We start from the raw sequence: 20,864 nt of genomic DNA on the forward strand, positions 1-20,864 counted from the left end.
ACTGTAAGTGTGTGGAACTATAAGTGTGTGGAACTGTAAGTGTGTGGAACTATACGTGTGTGGAACTGTAAGTGTGTGGAATTATAAGTGTGTGGAACTATAAGTGTGTGGAACTATACGTGTGTGGAACTGTAAGTGTGTGGAACTATAAGTGTGTGGAACTATACGTGTGTGGAACTATACATGTGTGAAACTTTAATGTGTGGAACTATACGTGTGTGGAACTATACGTGTGTGGAACTCTACGTGTGTAGAACTATACGTGTGTGGAACTATAAGTGTGTGGAACTATACGTGTGTGGAACTATACGTGTGTGGAACTATAAGTATGTGGAACTATACGTGTGTGGAACTATACGTGTGTGGAACTATAAGTGTGTGGAACTCTACGTGTGTAGAACTATACGTGTGTGGAACTATATGTGTGTGGAACTATAAGTGTGTGAAACTTTACGTGTGTGGAACTATACGTGTGTGGAACTATACGTGTGTGAAACTTTAAGTGTGTGGAACTATAAGTGTGTGGAACTATACGTGTGTGAACTTTTAGTGTGTGGAACTATACGTGTGTGGAACTATACGTGCGTGGAACTATACGTGTGTGGAACTATACGTGTGTGGAACTTTTAGTGTGTGGAACTATACGTGTGTGGAACTCTACGTGTGTGGAACTATAAGTGTGTGGAACTATACGTGTGTAGAACTATACGTGTGTGGAAACTATACGTGTGTGGAACTATAAGTGTGTGGAACTATACGTGTGTAGAACTATTACGTGTGTGGAACTATACGTGTGTGGAACTATACGTGTGTGGAACTTTTAGTGTGTGGAACTATACGTGTGTGGAACTATAAGTGTGTGGAACTATACGTGTGTGGAACTATACGTGCGTGGAACTATACGTGTGTGGAACTATACGTGTGTGGAACTATACGTGCGTGGAACTATACGTGTGTGGAACTATACGTGTGTGGAACTATAAGTGTGTGGAACTATACGTGTGTGGAACTATACGTGCGTGGAACTATACGTGTGTGGAACTATACGTGTGTGGAACTATACGTGTGTGGAACTTTTTAGTGTGTGGAACTATACGTGTGTGGAACTATACGTGTGTGGAACTATACGTGTGTGGAACTATACGTGTGTGGAACTATACGTGCGTGGAACTATACGTGTGTGGAACTATACGTGTGTGGAACTTTTAGTGTGTGGAACTATAAGTGTGTGGAACTATACGTGTGTGGAACTATACGTGTGTGGAACTTTTAGTGTGTGGAACTATAAGTGTGTGGAACTATACGTGTGTGGAACTTTTAGTGTGTGGAACTATACGTGTGTGGAACTTTTAGTGTGTGGAACTTTTAGTGTGTAGAACTATAAGTGTGTGGAACTATAAGTGTGTGGAACTATACGTGTGTGGAACTATAAGTGTGTGGAACTATATCGTGAACTCAAGTGTGTGGAACTATACGTGTGTGGAACTATAAGTGTGTGGAACTATACGTGTGTGGAACTTTTAAGTTGTGTGGAACTATATGTGTGTGGAACTATACGTGTGTGGAACTATACGTGTGTGGAACTATAAGTGTGTGGAACTATACGTGTGTGGAACTATAAGTATGTGGAACTATACGTGTGTGGAACTATACGTGTGTGGAACTATAAGTGTGTGGAACTATAAGTGTGTGGAACTATACGTGTGTGGAACTATAAGTGTGTGGAACTATACGTGTGTGGAACTTTTAGTGTGTGGAAACTATATGTGTGTGGAACTATACGTGTGTGGAACTATACGTGTGTGGAACTATAAGTGTGTGGAACTATACGTGTGTGGAACTAAAAGTATGTGGAACTATACGTGTGTGGAACTATAAGTGTGTGGAACTATACGTGTGTGGAACTATAAGTATGTGGAACTATACGTGTGTGGAACTGTAAGTGTGTGGAACTATACGAGTGTGGAACTATAAGTATGTGGAACTATACGTGTGTGGAACTGTAAGTGTGTGGAACTATAAGTGTGTGGAACTATACGTGTGAGGAATTGTGAGATACCAGATTGAGTCCACCGTTCTCCTTGTACTTCAGGAACGCGTTGGTGGTCCCAGATTTTGCGAGTTCGAATCCTGGCCATTCGGACTTTCTGGGGAATAAAAGGAAGAGAGGTTGGTGAACATAACTCACTGTGAGGGGCTGTCGGCTTTACATCAAAAAAGATAGTAACACAGGGCGCTGGGGGAGAGGGGTTACTGAGTGACAGTGTGAGGGAGAGGGATTAACATCAGACACTCCCAGGGCAGGTACAGCAGGGTTAGATACAGAGTAAAGCTCACTCTACACCGTCCCATCAAACACTCCCAGGCAGGTACAGGGTTAGATACAGAGTAAAGCGCCCTCTACACTGTCCCATCAAACACTCCCAGGGCAGGTACAGCACGGGTGAGATGCAGAGTAAAGCTCCACTCTACACTGTCCCATCAAACACTCCCAGGGCAGGTACAGGGTTAGAAACAGAGTAACGCTCCTCTACACTGTCCCATCAAACACTCCCAGGGGCAGGTACAGGGTTAGATGCAGAGTAAAGCTCCCTCTACACCGTCCCATCAAACACTCCCAGGGGCAGGTACAGGGTTAGATACAGAGTAAAGCTCCCTCTACACTGTCCCATCAAACACTCCCAGGGCAGGTACAGGATTAGATACAGAGTAAAGCTCCCTCTACACTGTCCCATCAAACACTCCCAGGGCAGGTACAGCACGGGTGAGATGCAGAGTAAAGCTCCCTCTACACTGTCCCATCAAACACTCCCAGGGCAGGTACAGGGTTAGAAACAGAGTAACGCTCCCTCCTACACTGTCCCATCAAAACACTCCCAGGGGCAGAGTACAGGGTTAGATACAGAGTAAAGCTCCCTCCACACTGTCCCATCAAACACTCCCAGGGCAGGTACAGGGTTAGATACAGAGTAAAGCTCCCTCTACACTGTCCCATCAAACACTCTCAGGGCAGGTACAGGGTTAGAAACAGAGTAAAGCTCCCTCTACACTGTCCCATCAAACACTCCCCAGGGCAGGTTACAGGGTTAGATACAGTAGTAAAGCTCCCTCCACACTGTCCCATCAAACACTCCCAGGGCAGGTAGAGCACGGGTTAGATTCAGAGTAAAGCTCCCTCTACACTGTCCCATCAAACACTCCCAGGGCAGGTACAGGGTTAGAAACAGAGTAAAGCTCCCTCCTACACTGTCCCATCAAACACTCTCCAGGGCAGGTAGAGCAGGGTTAGATGCAGAGTAAAGCTCCCTCTACACTGTCCCATCAAACACTCTCAGGCAGGTACAGGGGTTAGAAACAGAGTAAAGCTCCCTCTACACTGTCCCATCAAACACTCCCAGGGCAGATACAGGGTCTAGAAACAGAGTAAAGCTCCCCTCCTTACCACCTGTCCCATCAAACACTCCCAGGGCAGGTACAGGTTAGATACAGAGTAAAGCTCCCTCTACACTGTCCCATCAAACACTCTCCAGGGGCAGGTACAGGGTTAGAAACAGAGTAAAGCTCCCTCTACACTGTCCCATCAAACACTCCCAGGGCAGGTACAGGGTTAGATACAGAGTAAAGCTCCTCTACACTGTCCCATCAAACACTCCCAGGGCAGGTACCACGGGTTAGATACAGAGTAAAGCTCCCTCTACACTGTCCCATCAAACACTCCCAGGGCAGGTACAGCACGGTTGAGATACAGAGTAAAGCTCCTCTACACTGTCCCATCAAACACTCCCAGGGCAGGTACAGCAGGGTTAGATACAGAGTAAAGCTCCCTCTACACTGTCCCATCAAACACTCCCAGGGCAGGTACAGGGTTAGATACAGAGTAAAGCTCCCTCTACACTGTCCCATCAAACACTCCCAGGGCAGGTACAGGGTTAGATACAGAGTAAAAGCTCCCTCTACACTGTCCCATCAAACACTCCCAGGGCAGGTACAGGTTAGATACAGAGTAAAGCTCCCTCTACACTGTCCCATCAAACACTCCCAGGGCAGGTACAGGGTTAGATACAGAGTAAAGCTCCTCTACACTGTCCCATCAAACACTCCCAGGGCAGGTACAGGGGTTAGATACAGAGTAAAAGCTCCCCTCTACACACTGTCCCCATCAAACACTCCCAGGGCAGGTACAGGGTTAGATACAGAGTAAAGCTCCCTCTACACCTGTCCCATCAAACACTCCCAGGGCAGGTACAGGGTTAGATACAGAGTAAAGCTCCCTCTACACTGTCCCATCAAACACTCCCCAGGGCAGGTACAGGGTTAGATACGAGTAAAGCTCCCTCTACAACCCTCCTGTCCCAGGGTGATTCTGTGTTGGGGGCAGAGGCCCTTTTGGAGTTGGAGAGAGGAGGCCCTCGGCCGCACTCCTTGTCGGACCCTTGCTCCCTGTGGAGGGTCTCGTCCCCCTGCCCGCATCCCACCCCCCTCAGGCTGCACTGAGGTCCCGGGGACGGGGGGATGAGTTTCTGTCACAACACACCAGCACCCTCCTCCCCCACTCAGTCGGAGGAAAGGGCAAAGGTCAGAGGGCAGAGAGGGAGTGGGAGGGAGAGAGAGGGGGAGTGGGGGGTGAGGGGGAATTGGGAAGTGGAGAGGGTTGGAGGTGGGAGGGGAGGGGGGAGAGGGGAGGGGGGAGAGGGGAGAGGGGTGGAGGGTTTGAGTGGAAGTGGGAGGGGGTGGGGCGGGGAGGGGAAGGAGAGGAGGATGGGGAGCAGGGAAGGGGAGGGGGAGGGGGGAGTGGGAGATGGGGAGGAGGGGGATGGTGAGGGGAACGGAAGGGGAGGAGGCGGAGGGGGAGGGGAAGGCGGAGGGGGAGGGGGAGGCGGAGGGGGGAGGGGCGATGGGGAGGAGGGGTATGGCGAGGGGGAGGCGGAGGGGGAGGCGGAGGGGCGGTGGAGAGGAGGGGGATGGCGAGGGGAGGCGGAGGGGGGAGGGGCGATGAGATGAGGGGGATGGCGAGGGGGAGGCGGAGGGGGAGGCGGAGGGGCGGTGGAGAGGAGGGGGATGGCGAGGGGGAGGCGGAGGGGGGAGGGGCGGTGGATAGGAGGGGGATGGCGAGGGGGAGGCGGAGGGGGGAGGGGCGGTGGATAGGAGGGGGATGGCGAGGGGGAGGCGGAGGGGGGAGGGGCGGTGGATAGGAGGGGGATGGCGAGGGGGAGGCGGAGGGGGAGGCGGAGGGGCGGTGGAGAGGAGGGGGATGGCGAGGGGGAGGCGGAGGGGGGAGGGGCGATGGGGAGGAGGGGGATGGCGAGGGGGAGGCGGAGGGGGGAGGGGCGATGGGGAGGAGGGGGATGGCGAGGGGGATGCGGAGGGGGGAGGGGCGATCCTACCTGCTGGGCCTTCATCTTGTCCGCCCGCTGGTTCTGATGGTAGATTCGGCTGAAGTTGGAGACGATGACTGGGACAGGGAGAGCGATGACAAGAACCCCACTCAGAGAACAGATGGAGCCAAAGATCTTGCCAGCAATGGTGCCTGGAACCATATCACCATAACTGGAACAATAACAGCAAACTGTATTCATAACAGGCCTGAAACAGACTAAACGTCCTGAGGCCCTTCACAGGAGCGTAGATCAGAGCCCGAGATAAGGAGATATTAGGACAGGTGACCAAAAGCTCGGTCAAAGAGGGAGGTTTTAAGGAGCGTCTTAAAGGAGGGGAGAGAGGCGGAGAGGTTTAGGGAGGGAATTCCAGAGCTTCGGGCCGAGGCAGCTGAAGGCACGGCCGCCAATGGTGGAGCGATGGAAATCGGGGGATGGACAAGAGGCCGGAATTGGAGGAGCGCAGAGATCTGGGAGGGTCGGAGGGGCTGGAGGAGGTTACAGAGATAGGGAGGTGGGGGGGAGCGCGAAGGCCAGGAAGGGTTTTAATTGAATGACAGTACAGGCGCGAGGGACTGAATGGCCTCCTCCTGTTGCTATGTTTCCCAGATAAAGGTGACTCCATGCCCCCTTTAATCTGCTGGTTCGAACAGGTCTCGATGTGCTGACAGACGATTGCTCGAAAGCAGGAAGCAGAGATGACTTAAATTCTATTCCCAGATTCTGCATCGGGACTTCAACGAACAGCAAACACGAACAGATGAGCTCGAGAAAGGAGTCGGGGACCTGCAAACACTCCCTGTGCCTCGGTGAAACGGGAATTTGGGAGGAGTTCGAGTTGGTGCAGTATGGCCCTACCGCCAGGAGAGGGTGGTGTTGGACAGGGAACCCATCTTAAAGGGGACAGGACCCCCCCCAAGTCCGAAACCCCTCTCACCACCTCAGACGTCCCAAAACAATTTACACCCAATGAGGTACTTTTCGAAGTGTGGTCACTGTTGTAATGTGGGAAACGCAGCAGCCAATCTGCGCACAGCAAGATCCCACAAACAGCAATGTGATAAGGAGCAGATCATCTGTTTTTAAGTGATGTTGGTTAAGGGATAAATATTGGCCTCAGGACCCCGGGGAGAACTCCCCCTGCTCTTCTTCCAATAGTGGCCGTGGGATCTTTTACATCCACCTGAGAGGGGCAGACGGGGGCCTCGGTTTAATGTCTCATTTGAAAGACGGCACCTCAGACAGTGCGGCGCTCCCTCAGTACCGACCCTCCGACAGTGCGGCGCTCCCTCAGTACCGCCCCTCCGACAGTGCGGCGCTCCCTCAGCACCGACCCTCCGACAGTGCGGCGCTCCCTCAGTACCGACCCTCCGACAGTGTGGCGCTCCCTCAGTACTGACCCTCCGACAGTGCGGCGCTCCCTCAGTACCGACCCTCCGACAGTGCGGCGCTCCCTCAGTACTGACCCTCCGACAGTGCGGCGCTCCCTCAGTACTGACCCTCCGACAGTGTGAGGCTCCCTCAGTGCTGACCCTCCTTTATTGCCGAGAGTCTCAGGCCCCACTCTGAGCTGCGATGGGCACAGCCCCTCTCCCCCCCTCTCCCCGACCATCTCCAAGCCTTGCTCGACATTGCCTGCAGCCTCTGACAGCAGCTGGTGTAGGGAGGGCAGAGCAACACTCGAACAGATAACAGCTGCTGTCCAGTGTTAAATCAGAATAGTCCGACACCAGCAGATGGCAAAGACGTCAACTGAGAATCAGGCTTGTAAAAAGAAAGATGCAGAAAGCCTGCAGTGTAGAGGGAGGCTTTACTCTGTATCTAACCCTGTACCTGCCCTGGGAGTGTTTGATGGGACAGTGTAGAGGGAGCTTTACTCTGTATCTAACCCTGTACCTGCCCTGGGAGTGTTTGATGGGACAGTGTAGAGGGAGCTTTACTCTGTATCTAACCCTGTACCTGCCCTGGGAGTGTTTGATGGGACAGTGTAGAGGGAGCTTTACTCTGTATCTAACCCTGTACCTGCCCTGGGAGTGTTTGATGGGACAGTGTAGAGGGAGCTTTACTCTGTATCTAACCCTGTACCTGACCCTGGGAGTGTTTGATGGGACAGTGTAGAGGGAGCTTTACTCTGTATCTAACCCTGTACCTGCCCTGGGAGTGTTTGATGGGACAGTGTAGAGGGAGCTTTACTCTGTATCTAACCCTGTACCTGCCCTGGGAGTGTTTGATGGGACAGTGTGGAGGGAGCTTTACTCTGTATCTAACCCTGTACCTGCCCTGGGAGTGTTTGACGGGACAGTGTAGAGGGAGCTTTACTCTGTATCTAACCCTGTACCTGCCCTGGGAGTGTTTGATGGGACAGTGTAGAGGGAGCTTTACTCTGTATCTAACCCTGTACCTGCCCTGGGAGTGTTTGATGGGACAGTGTAGAGGGAGCTTTACTCTGTATCTAACCCTGTACCTGCCCTGGGAGTGTTTGATGGGACAGTGTAGAGGGAGCTTTACTCTGTATCTAACCCTGTACCTGCCCTAGGAGTGTTTGATGGGACAGTGTAGAGGGAGCTTTACTCTGTATCTCACCCTGTACCTGCCCTGGGAGTGTTTGATGGGACAGTGTAGAGGGAGCTTTACTCTGTATCTAACCCTGTACCTGCCCTGGGAGTGTTTGATGAGACAGTGTAGAGGGAGCTTTACTCTGTATCTAACCCTGTACCTGCCCTGGGAGTGTTTGATGGGACAGTGTAGAGGGAGCTTTACTCTGTATCTAACCCTGTACCTGCCCTGGGAGTGTTTGATGGGACAGTGTAGAGGGAGCTTTACTCTGTATCTAACCCTGTACCTGCCCTGGGAGTGTTTGATGGGACAGTGTGGAGGGGCACCCATCACCTTGATGTGCATAGAATTCACATCAAAATAAAATAAAGATCTACAAACAGGACTGGGTGTATGAAAGGGTTAATCACCAGTATTGGGATCTTGCTGATCAGTGACCCAGAGCGGACATGAAGGGAGAGAAGTGGGAGAGAGAGAGGGGAGTCAGAGAGAGAGAGAGGTGGGGAGAGGGGGGGGAGAGAGGGGGAGAGAGCGAGAAAGAGAAGGGGAGGGAGAGAAAGAGAGAGAGAGAGGCAGTGAGCGGGGTAGAGAGAGGGGGAGAGAGAGAGAGAGAGAGGGGTAAATCACAAAAGAAGTGAATGTTCCAGATTTGTCAGGGGGAGGGGGAGAGTGTGGTATGTCTGTTGTTCGAGGGATTGTCAGGATCTGTCAGTAGGGTCAACACACCTGCTCTCAACTCAACTGCAAGCTCACCCTTTTCGGAATTAAATCAGTCTGTGTGTCTGTCTGTGTGTGTGTGTGTGTGTGTCTGTGTGAGTGTCTGTCTGTGTCAGTAACTGTGTGTCTGTGTGAGTGTCTGTCTGTGTCTGTGTGTCTCTGTGAGTGTCTGTCTGTGTCTGTGTGTCTCTGAGAGTGTCTGTCTGTGTGTCTGTGTCTGTCTGTATCTGTGTCAGTGACTGTGTGTTTGTGTGTGTCTCTGTCTGTGCGTTTGTGTCTGTGTGTCTGTGTCAGTGTCTGTGTGTCTGTGTGTCTCTGTGAGTGTCTGTCTGTGTCTGTGTGTCTCTGTGAGTGTCTGTCTGTGTGTCTGTGTCTGTCTGTCTCTGAGTGTCTGTGTGTCTGTCTGTGTGTCTGTGTCTGTCTGTGTCTCTGAGTGTCTGTGTGTGTCTCTGTGTGTCTCTGTGAGTGTCTGTCTGTGTGTCTGTGTCTGTCTGTATCTGTGTCAGTGACTGTGTGTTTGTGTGTGTCTCTGTCTGTGCGTTTGTGTCTGTGTGTCTGTGTCAGTGTCTGTGTGAGTGTCTGTCTGTGTCTGTGTGTCTCTGTGAGTGTCTGTGTGTCTGTGTGTCTCTGTGAGTGTCTGTGTGTCTGTGTGTGTCTCTGTGTGTCTCTGTGAGTGTCTGTCTGTCTGTGTATCTCTGTGAGTGTCTGTCTGTGTCTGTGTGTGTCTGTGTGTGTCTCTGTGAGTGTCTGTCTGTGTCTGTGTGTCTGTGTGTGTCTCTGTGAGTGTGTGTCTGTGTGTCTGTGTCTGTGTGTCTGTGTCTCACTGCAGTGTCCCTGCTCCCTCTCACTCTGCCTTCTCAGCAGCCCCTGGTTTATGATCTGTTCACTTTCTGGATTTACTGTCTCGCTGACAAAATGGTCGTTGTGTGACAGACGAATCATTCACTTCTGGGCCGTGTGGAGTTGATGGGACACAGCGCTCGGGGGGTGGGAGTGATCTCAGGCCACAATCTGTGTACGTCCTCCTGCTCCACCTCTTCCTCCGCTCTCTCCACCCTCGCTCCCTCATCCCACTCCTTCTCTTGCCCCTCAACCCACAGGTCAGTGAGAGTCAGCTGATTCAGCTCAGGGAGGCTCAGCAACTGGGGTCTGGGGAACTGAGGAACAGGAGGAGGCCATTCAGCCCCTCGAGCCTATCCCAGGCTAGATTCCAGTCTGTAACTCACTCCCGGTATCTGTTATTCTATATATAAACCCCCCGAACCCCTCGATTAGATTCCAGTCTGTAACTCACTCCCGGGTATCTGTTATTCTATATATAAACCCCCCGAACCCCTCGATTAGATTCCAGTCTGTAACTCACTCCCGGTATCTGTTATTCTATATATAAACCCCCCCGAACCCCTCGATTAGATTCCAGTCTGTAACTCACTCCCAGGTATCTGTTATTCTATATATAAACCCCCCGAACCCCTCGATTAGATTCCAGCCTGTAACTCACTCCCGGGTATCTGTTATTCTATATATAAACCCCCCCCCGAACCCCTCGATTAGATTCCAGTCTGTAACTCACTCCCGGGTATCTGTTATTCTATATATAAACCCCCCGAACCCCTCGATTAGATTCCAGTCTGTAACTCACTCCCGGGTATCTGTTATTCTGTATATAAACCCCCCCGAACCCCTCGATTAGATTCCAGTCTGTAACTCACTCCCGGGTATCTGTTATTCTATATATAAACTCCCCGAACCCCTCGATTAGATTCCAGCCTGTAACTCACTCCCGGGTATCTGTTATTCTATATATAAACCCCCCGAACCCCTCGATTAGATTCCAGTCTGTAACTCACTCCCGGGTATCTGTTATTCTGTATATAAACCCCCCCGAACCCCTCGATTAGATTCCAGTCTGTAACTCACTCCCGGGTATCTGTTATTCTATATATAAACTCCCCGAACCCCTCGATTAGATTCCAGCCTGTAACTCACTCCCGGGTATCTGTTATTCTATATATAAACCCCCCCGAACCCCTCGATTAGATTCCAGTCTGTAACTCACTCCCGGGTATCTGTTATTCTATATATAAACCCCCCCGAACCCCTCGATTAGATTCCAGTCTGTAACTCACTCCCGGGTATCTGTTATTCTGTATATAAACCCCCCCGAACCCCTCGATTAGATTCCAGTCTGTAACTCACTCTCGGGTATCTGTTATTCTATATATAAACCCCCCCCGGACCCCTCGATTAGATTCCAGCCTGTAACTCACTCCCGGGTATCTGTTATTCTATATATAAACCCCTCCGAACCCCTCGATTAGATTCCAGTCTGTAACTCACTCCCGGGTATCTGTTATTCTATATATAAACCCCCCGAACCCCTCGATTAGATTCCAGTCTGTAACTCATTCCCGGGTATCTGTTATTCTATATATAAACCCCCGAACCCCTCGATGAGATTCCAGTCTGTAACTCACTCCCGGGAATCTGTTATTCTATATATAAACCCCCCCGAACCCCTCGATTAGATTCCAGTCTGTAACTCACTCCCGGGAATCTGTTATTCTAGAAATAAACCCCCCGAACCCCTCGATTAGATTCCAGTCTGTAACTCACTCCCGGGTATCTGTTATTCTATATATAAACCCCCCGAACCCCTCGATTAGATTCCAGTCTGTAACTCACTCCGGGTATCTGTTATTCTATATATAAACCCCCCCCCGAACCCCTCGATTAGATTCCAGTCTGTAACTCACTCCCGGGAATCTGTTATTCTAGAAATAAACCCCCCCGAACCCCTCGATTGGATTCCAGTCTGTAACTCACTCTCGGGTATCTGTTATTCTATATATAAAGCCCCCCGAACCCCTCGATTAGATTCCAGTCTGTAACTCACTCCCGGGTATCTGTTATTCTATATATAAACCCCCCCGAACCCCTCGATTAGATTCCAGTCTGTAACTCACTCCCGGGTATCTGTTATTCTATATATAAACCCCCCGAACCCCTCGATTGGATTCCAGCCTGTAACTCACCCCCGGGTATCTGTTATTCTATATATAAACCCCCCGAACCCCTCGATTAGATTCCAGTCTGTAACTCACTCCCGGGTATCTGTTATTCTATATATAAACCCCCCCCGAACCCCTCGATTAGATTCCAGTCTGTAACTCACCCCCGGGTATCTGTTATTCTATATATAAACCCCCCCGAACCCCCTCGATTAGATTCCAGTCTGTAACTCACCCCCGGGTATCTGTTATTCTATATATAAACCCCCCCCGAACCCCTCGATTAGATTCCAGTCTGTAACTCACTCCCGGGTATCTGTTATTCTATATATAAACCCCCCGAACCCCTCGATTGGATTCCAGCCTGTAACTCACCCCCGGGTATCTGTTATTCTATATATAAACCCCCCGAACCCCTCGATTAGATTCCAGTCTGTAACTCACTCCCGGGTATCTGTTATTCTATATATAAACCCCCCCCCGAACCCCTCGATTAGATTCCAGTCTGTAACTCACCCCCGGGTATCTGTTATTCTATATATAAACCCCCCCGAACCCCTCGATTAGATTCCAGTCTGTAACTCACCCCCGGGTATCTGTTATTCTATATATAAACCCCCGAACCCCTCGATTAGATTCCAGTCTGTAACTCACTCCCGGGAAATCTGTTATTCTATATATAAACCATAAGAACAGAAAAAATAGGAGCAGGAGTTGGCCATTCGGCCCCTCGAGCCTGCTCCACCATTCAATCAGATCATGGCTGATCTTCACCTCAACTCCACTTTCCTGCCCGATCCCCATATCCCTCGATTCCCCAAGAGTCCAAAAATCTATCGATCTCAGCCTTGAATATACTCAACGACTGAGCATCCACAGGCTGGAGAGAATTCCAAAGATTCACCACCCTCTGAGTGAAGAAATTCCTCCTCGTCTCAGTCTTGAATGGCCGACCCCTTTTCCTGAGACTGTGCCCCCTAGTTCTAGACTCTCCAGCGAGGGGAAACAGCCTCTCAGCATCTACCCTGTCAAGCCCCCTCAGAATCTTATATGTTTCAATGAGATCACCTCTCATTCTTCGAAACTCCAGAGAGTATCGGCCCATTCTACTCAATCTCTCCTCATAGGACAACCCTCTCATCCCAGGAATTAATCTAGTGAACCTTCGTTGCACTGCCTCTAAGGCAAGTATATCCTTCCTTAGATAAGGAGACCAAAACTGTACGCAGTACTCCAGGTGAGGTCTCACCAAAGCCCTGTACAATTGCAGTAAGACTTCCTTACTCTTGTACTCCAACCCCCTTGCAATAAAGGCCAACATACCATTTACCTTCCTAATCGCCTGCTGTACCTGCGTGCTAACTTTCTGTGTTTCTTGTACGAGGACACCCAGATCTCTCTGGACACCAATATTTAATAGTTTCTCACCATTTAAAAAATATTCTGCTTTTCTATTCTTCCTACCAAAGTGAATAACCTCACATTTCCCCACATTATACTCCATCTGCCACCTTCTTGCCCACTCTCTTAACCTGTCTATATCCCTTTGCAGACTCTTTGTGTCCTCCTCAGCTTACTTTCCCACCGAGCTTTGTATCGTCAGCAAACTTGGAAACATTACACTCGGTCCCTTCATCTAAGTCATTAATATAGATTGTAAATAGCTGAGGCCCGAGCACTGATCCCTGTGGCACCCCACTAGTTACAGCCTGCCAACCCGAGAATGACCCGTTTATTCCCACTCTCTGTTTTCTGTCCGTTAACCAATCCTCCATCCATGCTAATACATTACCCCCAATCGCATGAATCTTGTGAATGCCTTTTTAAAATCCAAATATACCAGATCCACTGGTTCCCCTTTATCCACCCTGCCAGTTAAATTCTCAAAAAACTCAAATAAATTTGTAAAACAGAATAAGCAGAACAAGGCCCAGGGAGAGAGTTAGATACAGAGGAAAGCTCCCTCTACACTGTCCATCAAACACTCCCAGGGCAGGTACAGGGTTAGATACAGAGTAAAGCTCCCTCCACACTGTCCCGTCAAACACTCCCAGGGCAGGTACTCGGTTAGATACAGAGTAAAGCTCCCTCTACACTGTCCCATCAAACGCTCCCAGGTCAGGTACAGGGTTAGATACAGAGTAAAGCTCCCTCTACACTGTCCCATCAAACACTCCCAGGGGCAGATACAGGGTTAGATACAGAGTAAAGCTCCCTCTGCACTGTCCCATCAACTCTCCCAGGGCAGGTACAGGATTAGATACAGAGTAAAGCTCCCTCGACACTGTCCCATCAAACACTCCCAGGGCAGGTACAGGGTTAGATACAGAGTAAAGCTCCCTCCACACTGTCCCGTCAAACACTCCCAGGGCAGGTACTCGGTTAGATACAGAGTAAAGCTCCCTCTACACTGTCCCATCAAACGCTCCCAGGTCAGGTACAGCATGGGTTAGATACAGAGTAAAGCTCCCTCTACACTGTCCCATCAAACACTCCCAGGGCAGGTACAGCACGGGTTAGTTGCAGAGTAAAGCTCACTCTACACTGTCCCATCAAACACTCCCAGGGCAGGTACAGGGTTAGATACAGAGTAAAGCTCCCTCTACACTGTCCCATCAAACACTCCCATGGCAAGTACAGCACGGGTTAGATACAGAGTAAAGCTCCCTCTACACTGTCCCATCAAACACTCCCAGGGCAGGTACTCGGTTAGATACAGAGTAAGGCTCCCTCTACACTGTCCCATCAAACACTCCCAGGGCAGGTACAGCACGGGTTAGATACAGAGTAAAGCTCCCTCGACACTGTCCCATCAAACACTCCCAGGGCAGGTACAGGGTTAGATACAGAGTAAAGCTCCCTCTACACTGTCCCATCAAACACTCCCAGGGCAGGTACAGGGTTAGATACAGAGTAAAGCTCCATCTACACCGTCCCATCAAACGCTCCCAGGGCAGGTACAGCATGGGTTAGATACAGAGTAAAGCTCCCTCTACACTGTCCCATCAAACACTCCCAGGGCAGGTACAGGGTTAGATACAGAGTAAAGCTCCCTCTACACTGTCCCGTCAAACACTCCCAGGGCAGGTACGGGGTTAGATACAGAGTAAAGCTCCCTCTACACTGTCCCATCAAACACTCCCAGGGCAGGTACAGGGTTAGATACAGAGTAAAGCTCCCTCTACACTGTCCCATCAAACACTCCCAGGGCAGGTACAGCACGGGTTAGATACAGAGTAAAGCTCCCTCTACACTGTCCCATCAAACACTCCCAGGGCAGGTACAGCACGGGTTAGATACAGAGTAAAGCTCCCTCTACACTGTCCCATCAAACACGCCCAGGGCAGGTACAGGGTTAGATACAGAGTAAAGCTCCCTCTACACTGTCCCATCAAACACGCCCAGGGCAGGTACAGGGTTAGATACAGAGTAAATCTCCTCAATGAGTGATGAATTAAAATCTAAATAATTCAACAAATTTATGCACAAAATTAGCATAATAAAGGGACATGATGAAAAATGGATACATTTGTCAGATTGCGGAGCGAATAATTCCCATCCTGAGGCAGAGAACAGCTCTCTCCTCATAATCCCACAATAATATCCCACTCCTGGGAGTGAGTTATAGACTGGAATCTAATCGAGGGGTTCGGGGGGTTTATATATAGAATAACAGATACCTGGGAGTGACTTACAGGCTGGAATCTAATCGAGGGGTTCGGGGGGTTTATTTCTAGAATAACAGATACCCAGGAGTGAGTTACAGACTGGAATCTAATCGAGGGGTTCGGGGGGTTTATATATAGAATAACAGATACCCGGGAGTGAGTTACAGACTGGAATCTAATCGAGGGGTTCAGGGGGTTTATATATAGAATAACAGATACCCAGGAGTGAGTTACAGACTGGAATCTAATCGAGGGGTTCGGGGGGTTTATATATAGAATAACAGATACCCTGGAGTGAGTTACAGACTGGAATCTAATCGAGGGGTTCGGGGGGTTTATATATAGAATAACAGATACCCGGGAGTGAGTTACAGACTGGAATCTAATCGAGGGGTTCGGGGGGTTCATATATAGAATAACAGATACCCGGGAGTGAGTTACAGACTGGAATCTAATCGAGGGGTTCGGGGGGTTTATATATAGAATAACAGATACCCGGGAGTGAGTTACAGACTGGAATCTAATCGAGGGGTTCGGGGGGGTTTATATATAGAATAACAGATACCCGGGAGTGAGTTACAGGCTGGAATCTAATCGAGGGGTTCGGGGGGTTTATATATAGAATAACAGATACCCGGGAGTGAGTTACAGGCTGGAATCTAATCGAGGGGTTCGGGAGGTTTATATATAGAATAACAGATACCCGGGAGTGAGTTACAGACTGGAATCTAATCGAGGGGTTCGGGGGGGTTTATATATAGAATAACAGATACCCGGGAGTGAGTTGCAGGCTGGAATCTAATCGAGGGGTTCGGGGGGGTTTATATATAGAATAACAGATACCCGGGAGTCAGTTACAGACTGGAATCTAATCGAGGGGTTCGGGGGGTTTATATATAGAATAACAGATACCCGGGAATGAGTTACAGGCTGGAATCTAATCAAGGGGTTCGTGGGGTTTATATATAGAACAACAGATACCCGGGGAGTGAGTTACAGACTGGAATCTAATCGAGGGGTTCGGGGGGGGGTTTATATATAGAATAACAGATACCCGGGAGTGAGTTACAGGCTGGAATCTAATCGAGGGGTTCGGGGGGTTTATATATAGAATAACAGATACCCGGGAGTGAGTTACAGACTGGAATCTAATCGAGGGGTTCGGGGGGTTTATATATAGAATAACAGATACCCAGGAATGAGTTACAGGCTGGAATCTAATCAAGGGGTTCGTGGGGTTTATATTTAGAATAACAGATACCCAGGAGTGAGTTACAGACTGGAATCTAATCGAGGGGTTCGGGGGGTTTATATATAGAATAACAGATACCCTGGAGTGAGTTACAGACTGGAATCTAATCGAGGGGTTCGGGGGGTTTATATATAGAATAACAGATACCCGGGAGTGAGTTACAGACTGGAATCTAATCGAGGGGTTCGGGGGGTTTATATATAGAATAAGAGATACCCGGGAGTGAGTTCCAGACTGGAATCTAATCGAGGGGTTCGGGGGGTTTATATATAGAATAACAGATACCCGGGAGTGAGTTACAGACTGGAATCTAATCGAGGGGTTCGGGGGGTTTATATATAGAATAACAGATACCCAGGAGTGAGTTCCAGACTGGAATCTAATCGAGGGGTTCGGGGCGTTTATATATAGAATAACAGATACCCGGGAGTGAGTTACAGGCTGGAATCTAATCGAGGGGTTCGGGGGGTTTATATATAGAATAACAGATACCCGGGAGTGAGTTACAGGCTGGAATCTAATCGAGGGGTTCGGGGGGTTTATATATAGAATCACAGATACCCGGGAGTGAGTTACAGACTGGAATCTAATCGAGGGGTTCGGGGGGTTTATATATAGAATAACAGATACCCGGGAGTGAGTTCCAGACTGGAATCTAATCGAGGGGTTCGGGGAGTTTATATATAGAATAACAGATACCCGGGAGTGAGTTACAGACTGGAATCTAATCGAGGGGTTCGGGGGGTTATATATAGAATAACAGATACCCGGGAGTGAGTTACAGACTGGAATCTAATCGAGGGGTTCGGGGGGGTTTATATATAGAATAACAGATACCCGGGAGTGAGTACAGGCTGGAATCTAATCGAGGGGTTCGGGGGGTTTATATATAGAATAACAGATACCCGGGAGTGAGTTACAGGCTGGAATCTAATCGAGGGGTTCGGGAGGTTTATATATAGAATAACAGATACCGGGAGTGAGTTACAGGCTGGAATCTAATCGAGGGGTTCGGGGGGTTTATATATAGAATAACAGATACCCGGGAGTGAGTTACAGACTGGAATCTAATCGAGGGGTTCGGGGGGTTTATATATAGAATAACAGATACCCGGGAGTGAGTTACAGACTGGAATCTAATCGAGGGGTTCGGGGGGGTTTATATATAGAATAACAGATACCCGGGAGTGAGTTGCAGGCTGGAATCTAATCGAGGGGTTCGGGGGGGTTTATATATAGAATAACAGATACCCCGGTAGTCAGTTACAGACTGGAATCTAATCGAGGGGTTCGGGGGGTTTATATATAGAATAACAGATACCCGGGAATGAGTTACAGGCTGGAATCTAATCAAGGGGTTCGTGGGGTTTATATATAGAACAACAGATACCCGGGAGTGAGTTACAGACTGGAATCTAATCGAGGGGTTCGGGGGGGGTTTATATATAGAATAACAGATACCCGGGAGTGAGTTACAGGCTGGAATCTAATCGAGGGGTTCGGGGGGTTTATATATAGAATAACAGATACCCGGGAGTGAGTTACAGACTGGAATCTAATCGAGGGGTTCGGGGGGTTTATATATAGAATAACAGATACCCGGGAATGAGTTACAGGCTGGAATCTAATCAAGGGGTTCGTGGGGTTTATATATAGAATAACAGATACCCAGGAGTGAGTTACAGACTGGAATCTAATCGAGGGGTTCGGGGGGTTTATATATAGAATAACAGATACCCTGGAGTGAGTTACAGACTGGAATCTAATCGAGGGGTTCGGGGGGTTTATATATAGAATAACAGATACCCGGGAGTGAGTTACAGACTGGAATCTAATCGAGGGGTTCGGGGGGTTTATATATAGAATAAGAGATACCCGGGAGTGAGTTCCAGACTGGAATCTAATCGAGGGGTTCGGGGGGTTTATATATAGAATAACAGATACCCGGGAGTGAGTTACAGACTGGAATCTAATCGAGGGGTTCGGGGGGTTTATATATAGAATAACAGATACCCAGGAGTGAGTTCCAGACTGGAATCTAATCGAGGGGTTCGGGGCGTTTATATATAGAATAACAGATACCCGGGAGTGAGTTACAGGCTGGAATCTAATCGAGGGGTTCGGGGGGTTTATATATAGAATAACAGATACCCGGGAGTGAGTTACAGGCTGGAATCTAATCGAGGGGTTCGGGGGGTTTATATATAGAATCACAGATACCCGGGAGTGAGTTACAGACTGGAATCTAATCGAGGGGTTCGGGGGGTTTATATATAGAATAACAGATACCCGGGAGTGAGTTACAGGCTGGAATCTAATCGAGGGGTTCGGGGGGTTTATATATAGAATAACAGATACCCGGGAGTGAGTTACAGACTGGAATCTAATCGAGGGGTTCGAGGGGTTTATATATAGAATAACAGATACCCGGGAGTGAGTTACAGACTGGAATCTAATAGAGGGGTTCGGGGGGTTTATATGTCGAATAACAGATACCCGGGAGTGAGTTACAGACTGGAATCTAATCGAGGGGTTCGGGGGGTTTATATATAGAATAACAGATACCCGGGAGTGAGTTACAGGCTGGAATCTAATCGAGGGGTTCGGGGGGTTTATATATAGAATAACAGATACCCGGGAGTGAGTTACAGACTGGAATCTAATCGAGGGGTTCGGGGGGTTTATATGTCGAATAACAGATACCCGGGAGTGAGTTACAGACTGGAATCTAATCGAGGGGTTCGGGGGGTTTATATATAGAATAACAGATACCCGGGAGTGAGTTACAGACTGGAATCTAATCGAGGGTTCGGGGGGTTTATATATAGAACAACAGATACCCCGGGAGTGAGTTACAGACTGGAATCTAATCGAGGGGTTCGGGGGGTTTATATATAGAATAACAGATACCCGGGAGTGAGTTACAGACTGGAATCTAATCGAGGGGTTCGGGGGGTTTATTTATAGAACAACAGATACCTGGGAGTGAGTTACAGACTGGAATCTAATCGAGGGGTTCGGGGGGTTTATATATAGAATAACAGATACCCGGAGTGAGTTACAGACTGGAATCTAATCGAGGGGTTCGGGGGGTTTATTTATAGAACAACAGATACCTGGGAGTGAGTTACAGACTGGAATCTAATCGAGGGGTTCGGGGGGTTTATATATAGAATAACAGATACCCGGGAGTGAGTTACAGACTGGAATCTAATCGAGGGGTTCGGGGGGTTTACATATAGAATAACAGATACCCGGGAGTGAGTTACAGACTGGAATCTAATCGAGGGGTTCGGGGGGTTTACATATAGAATAACAGATACCCGGGAGTGAGTTACAGGCTGGAATCTAATCGAGGGATCGGGGGGGTTTATATATAGAATAACAGATACCCAGGAGTGAGTTGCAGACTGGAATCTAATCGAGGGGTTCGGGGGGGTTTATATATAGAATAACAGATACCCGGGAGTGAGTTACAGACTGGAATCGAATCGAGGGGTTCGGGGGGTTTATATATAGAATAACAGATACCCGGGAGTGAGTTACAGACTGGAATCTAATCGAGGGGTTCGGGGGGTTTATATATAGAATAACAGATACCCGGGAGTGAGTTACAGACTGGAATCTAATCGAGGGGTTCGGGGGGTTTATATATAGAATAACAGATACCCGGGAGTGAGTTACAGGCTGGAATCTAATCGAGGGGTTCGGGGGGGTTTATATATAGAATAACAGATACCCGGGAGTGAGTTACAGACTGGAATCTAATCGAGGGGTTCGGGGGGTTTATATATAGAATAACAGATACCCGGGTGTGAGATAATTAATGTGTGCTTTCAGACTGTGAGGAGGCTGCAGCTTTGTAAGTGGTCGCTGATGATTACCCTGAACAAGTTATTCCCGTTCTGAAGTTCAGAGTTTGACTGGATTGGACTGTATTTATAAATTTCGCCTCTGGCTGGTTCAGCTTCTCACACTGAGAAACAGCTGTGGAGACCCTCGACTTTCATCGCCGAGGTTTGCTGTCATGCTGCCTCTCGTCTTGCTCGTCAGAAAAACCTCTTGGATCAATAAATCACTTTGACGCGTAGCGATTGTGGTTATGTCAAGGAATGTGGCAGAGATATCGGAAGCAGGAAGACCGCACACATGTGAGCGAGCCACACTCGGCGATGAGATGAACTGTCTGTCGAACCACTGGAAATTCTCTCGAATAAGAGAAGCTTCGGGGTGACCTGATCGAGGTCTTTAAAATTATGACGGGGTTCGATAGGGGGGGGGTAGA

At 49.1% G+C, this 20,864-nt stretch overlaps 1 long non-coding RNA gene across 1 annotated transcript in view; it reads right to left on the minus strand.

Annotated features, from left to right (window-relative positions):
* The window catches only part of LOC137309143 (uncharacterized), a 19,870-nt gene extending 13,699 nt beyond the window's left edge, over positions 1 to 6,171 (minus strand). Inside the window, exons 1-2 of the long non-coding RNA XR_010959761.1 lie at positions 5,385 to 6,171; positions 2,060 to 2,147 (exon numbers count right to left, since the gene is read on the minus strand). This is a non-coding gene — a long non-coding RNA (uncharacterized lncRNA). The remainder of the gene's footprint in view (positions 1 to 2,059; positions 2,148 to 5,384) is intronic.
* Between the last annotated feature and the right edge of the window lie 14,693 nt (positions 6,172 to 20,864).

The sequence above is a fragment of the Heptranchias perlo genome, unplaced genomic scaffold (assembly GCF_035084215.1).
Source record: "Heptranchias perlo isolate sHepPer1 unplaced genomic scaffold, sHepPer1.hap1 HAP1_SCAFFOLD_1491, whole genome shotgun sequence".
Taxonomy (NCBI): Eukaryota; Metazoa; Chordata; class Chondrichthyes; order Hexanchiformes; family Hexanchidae; genus Heptranchias; species Heptranchias perlo.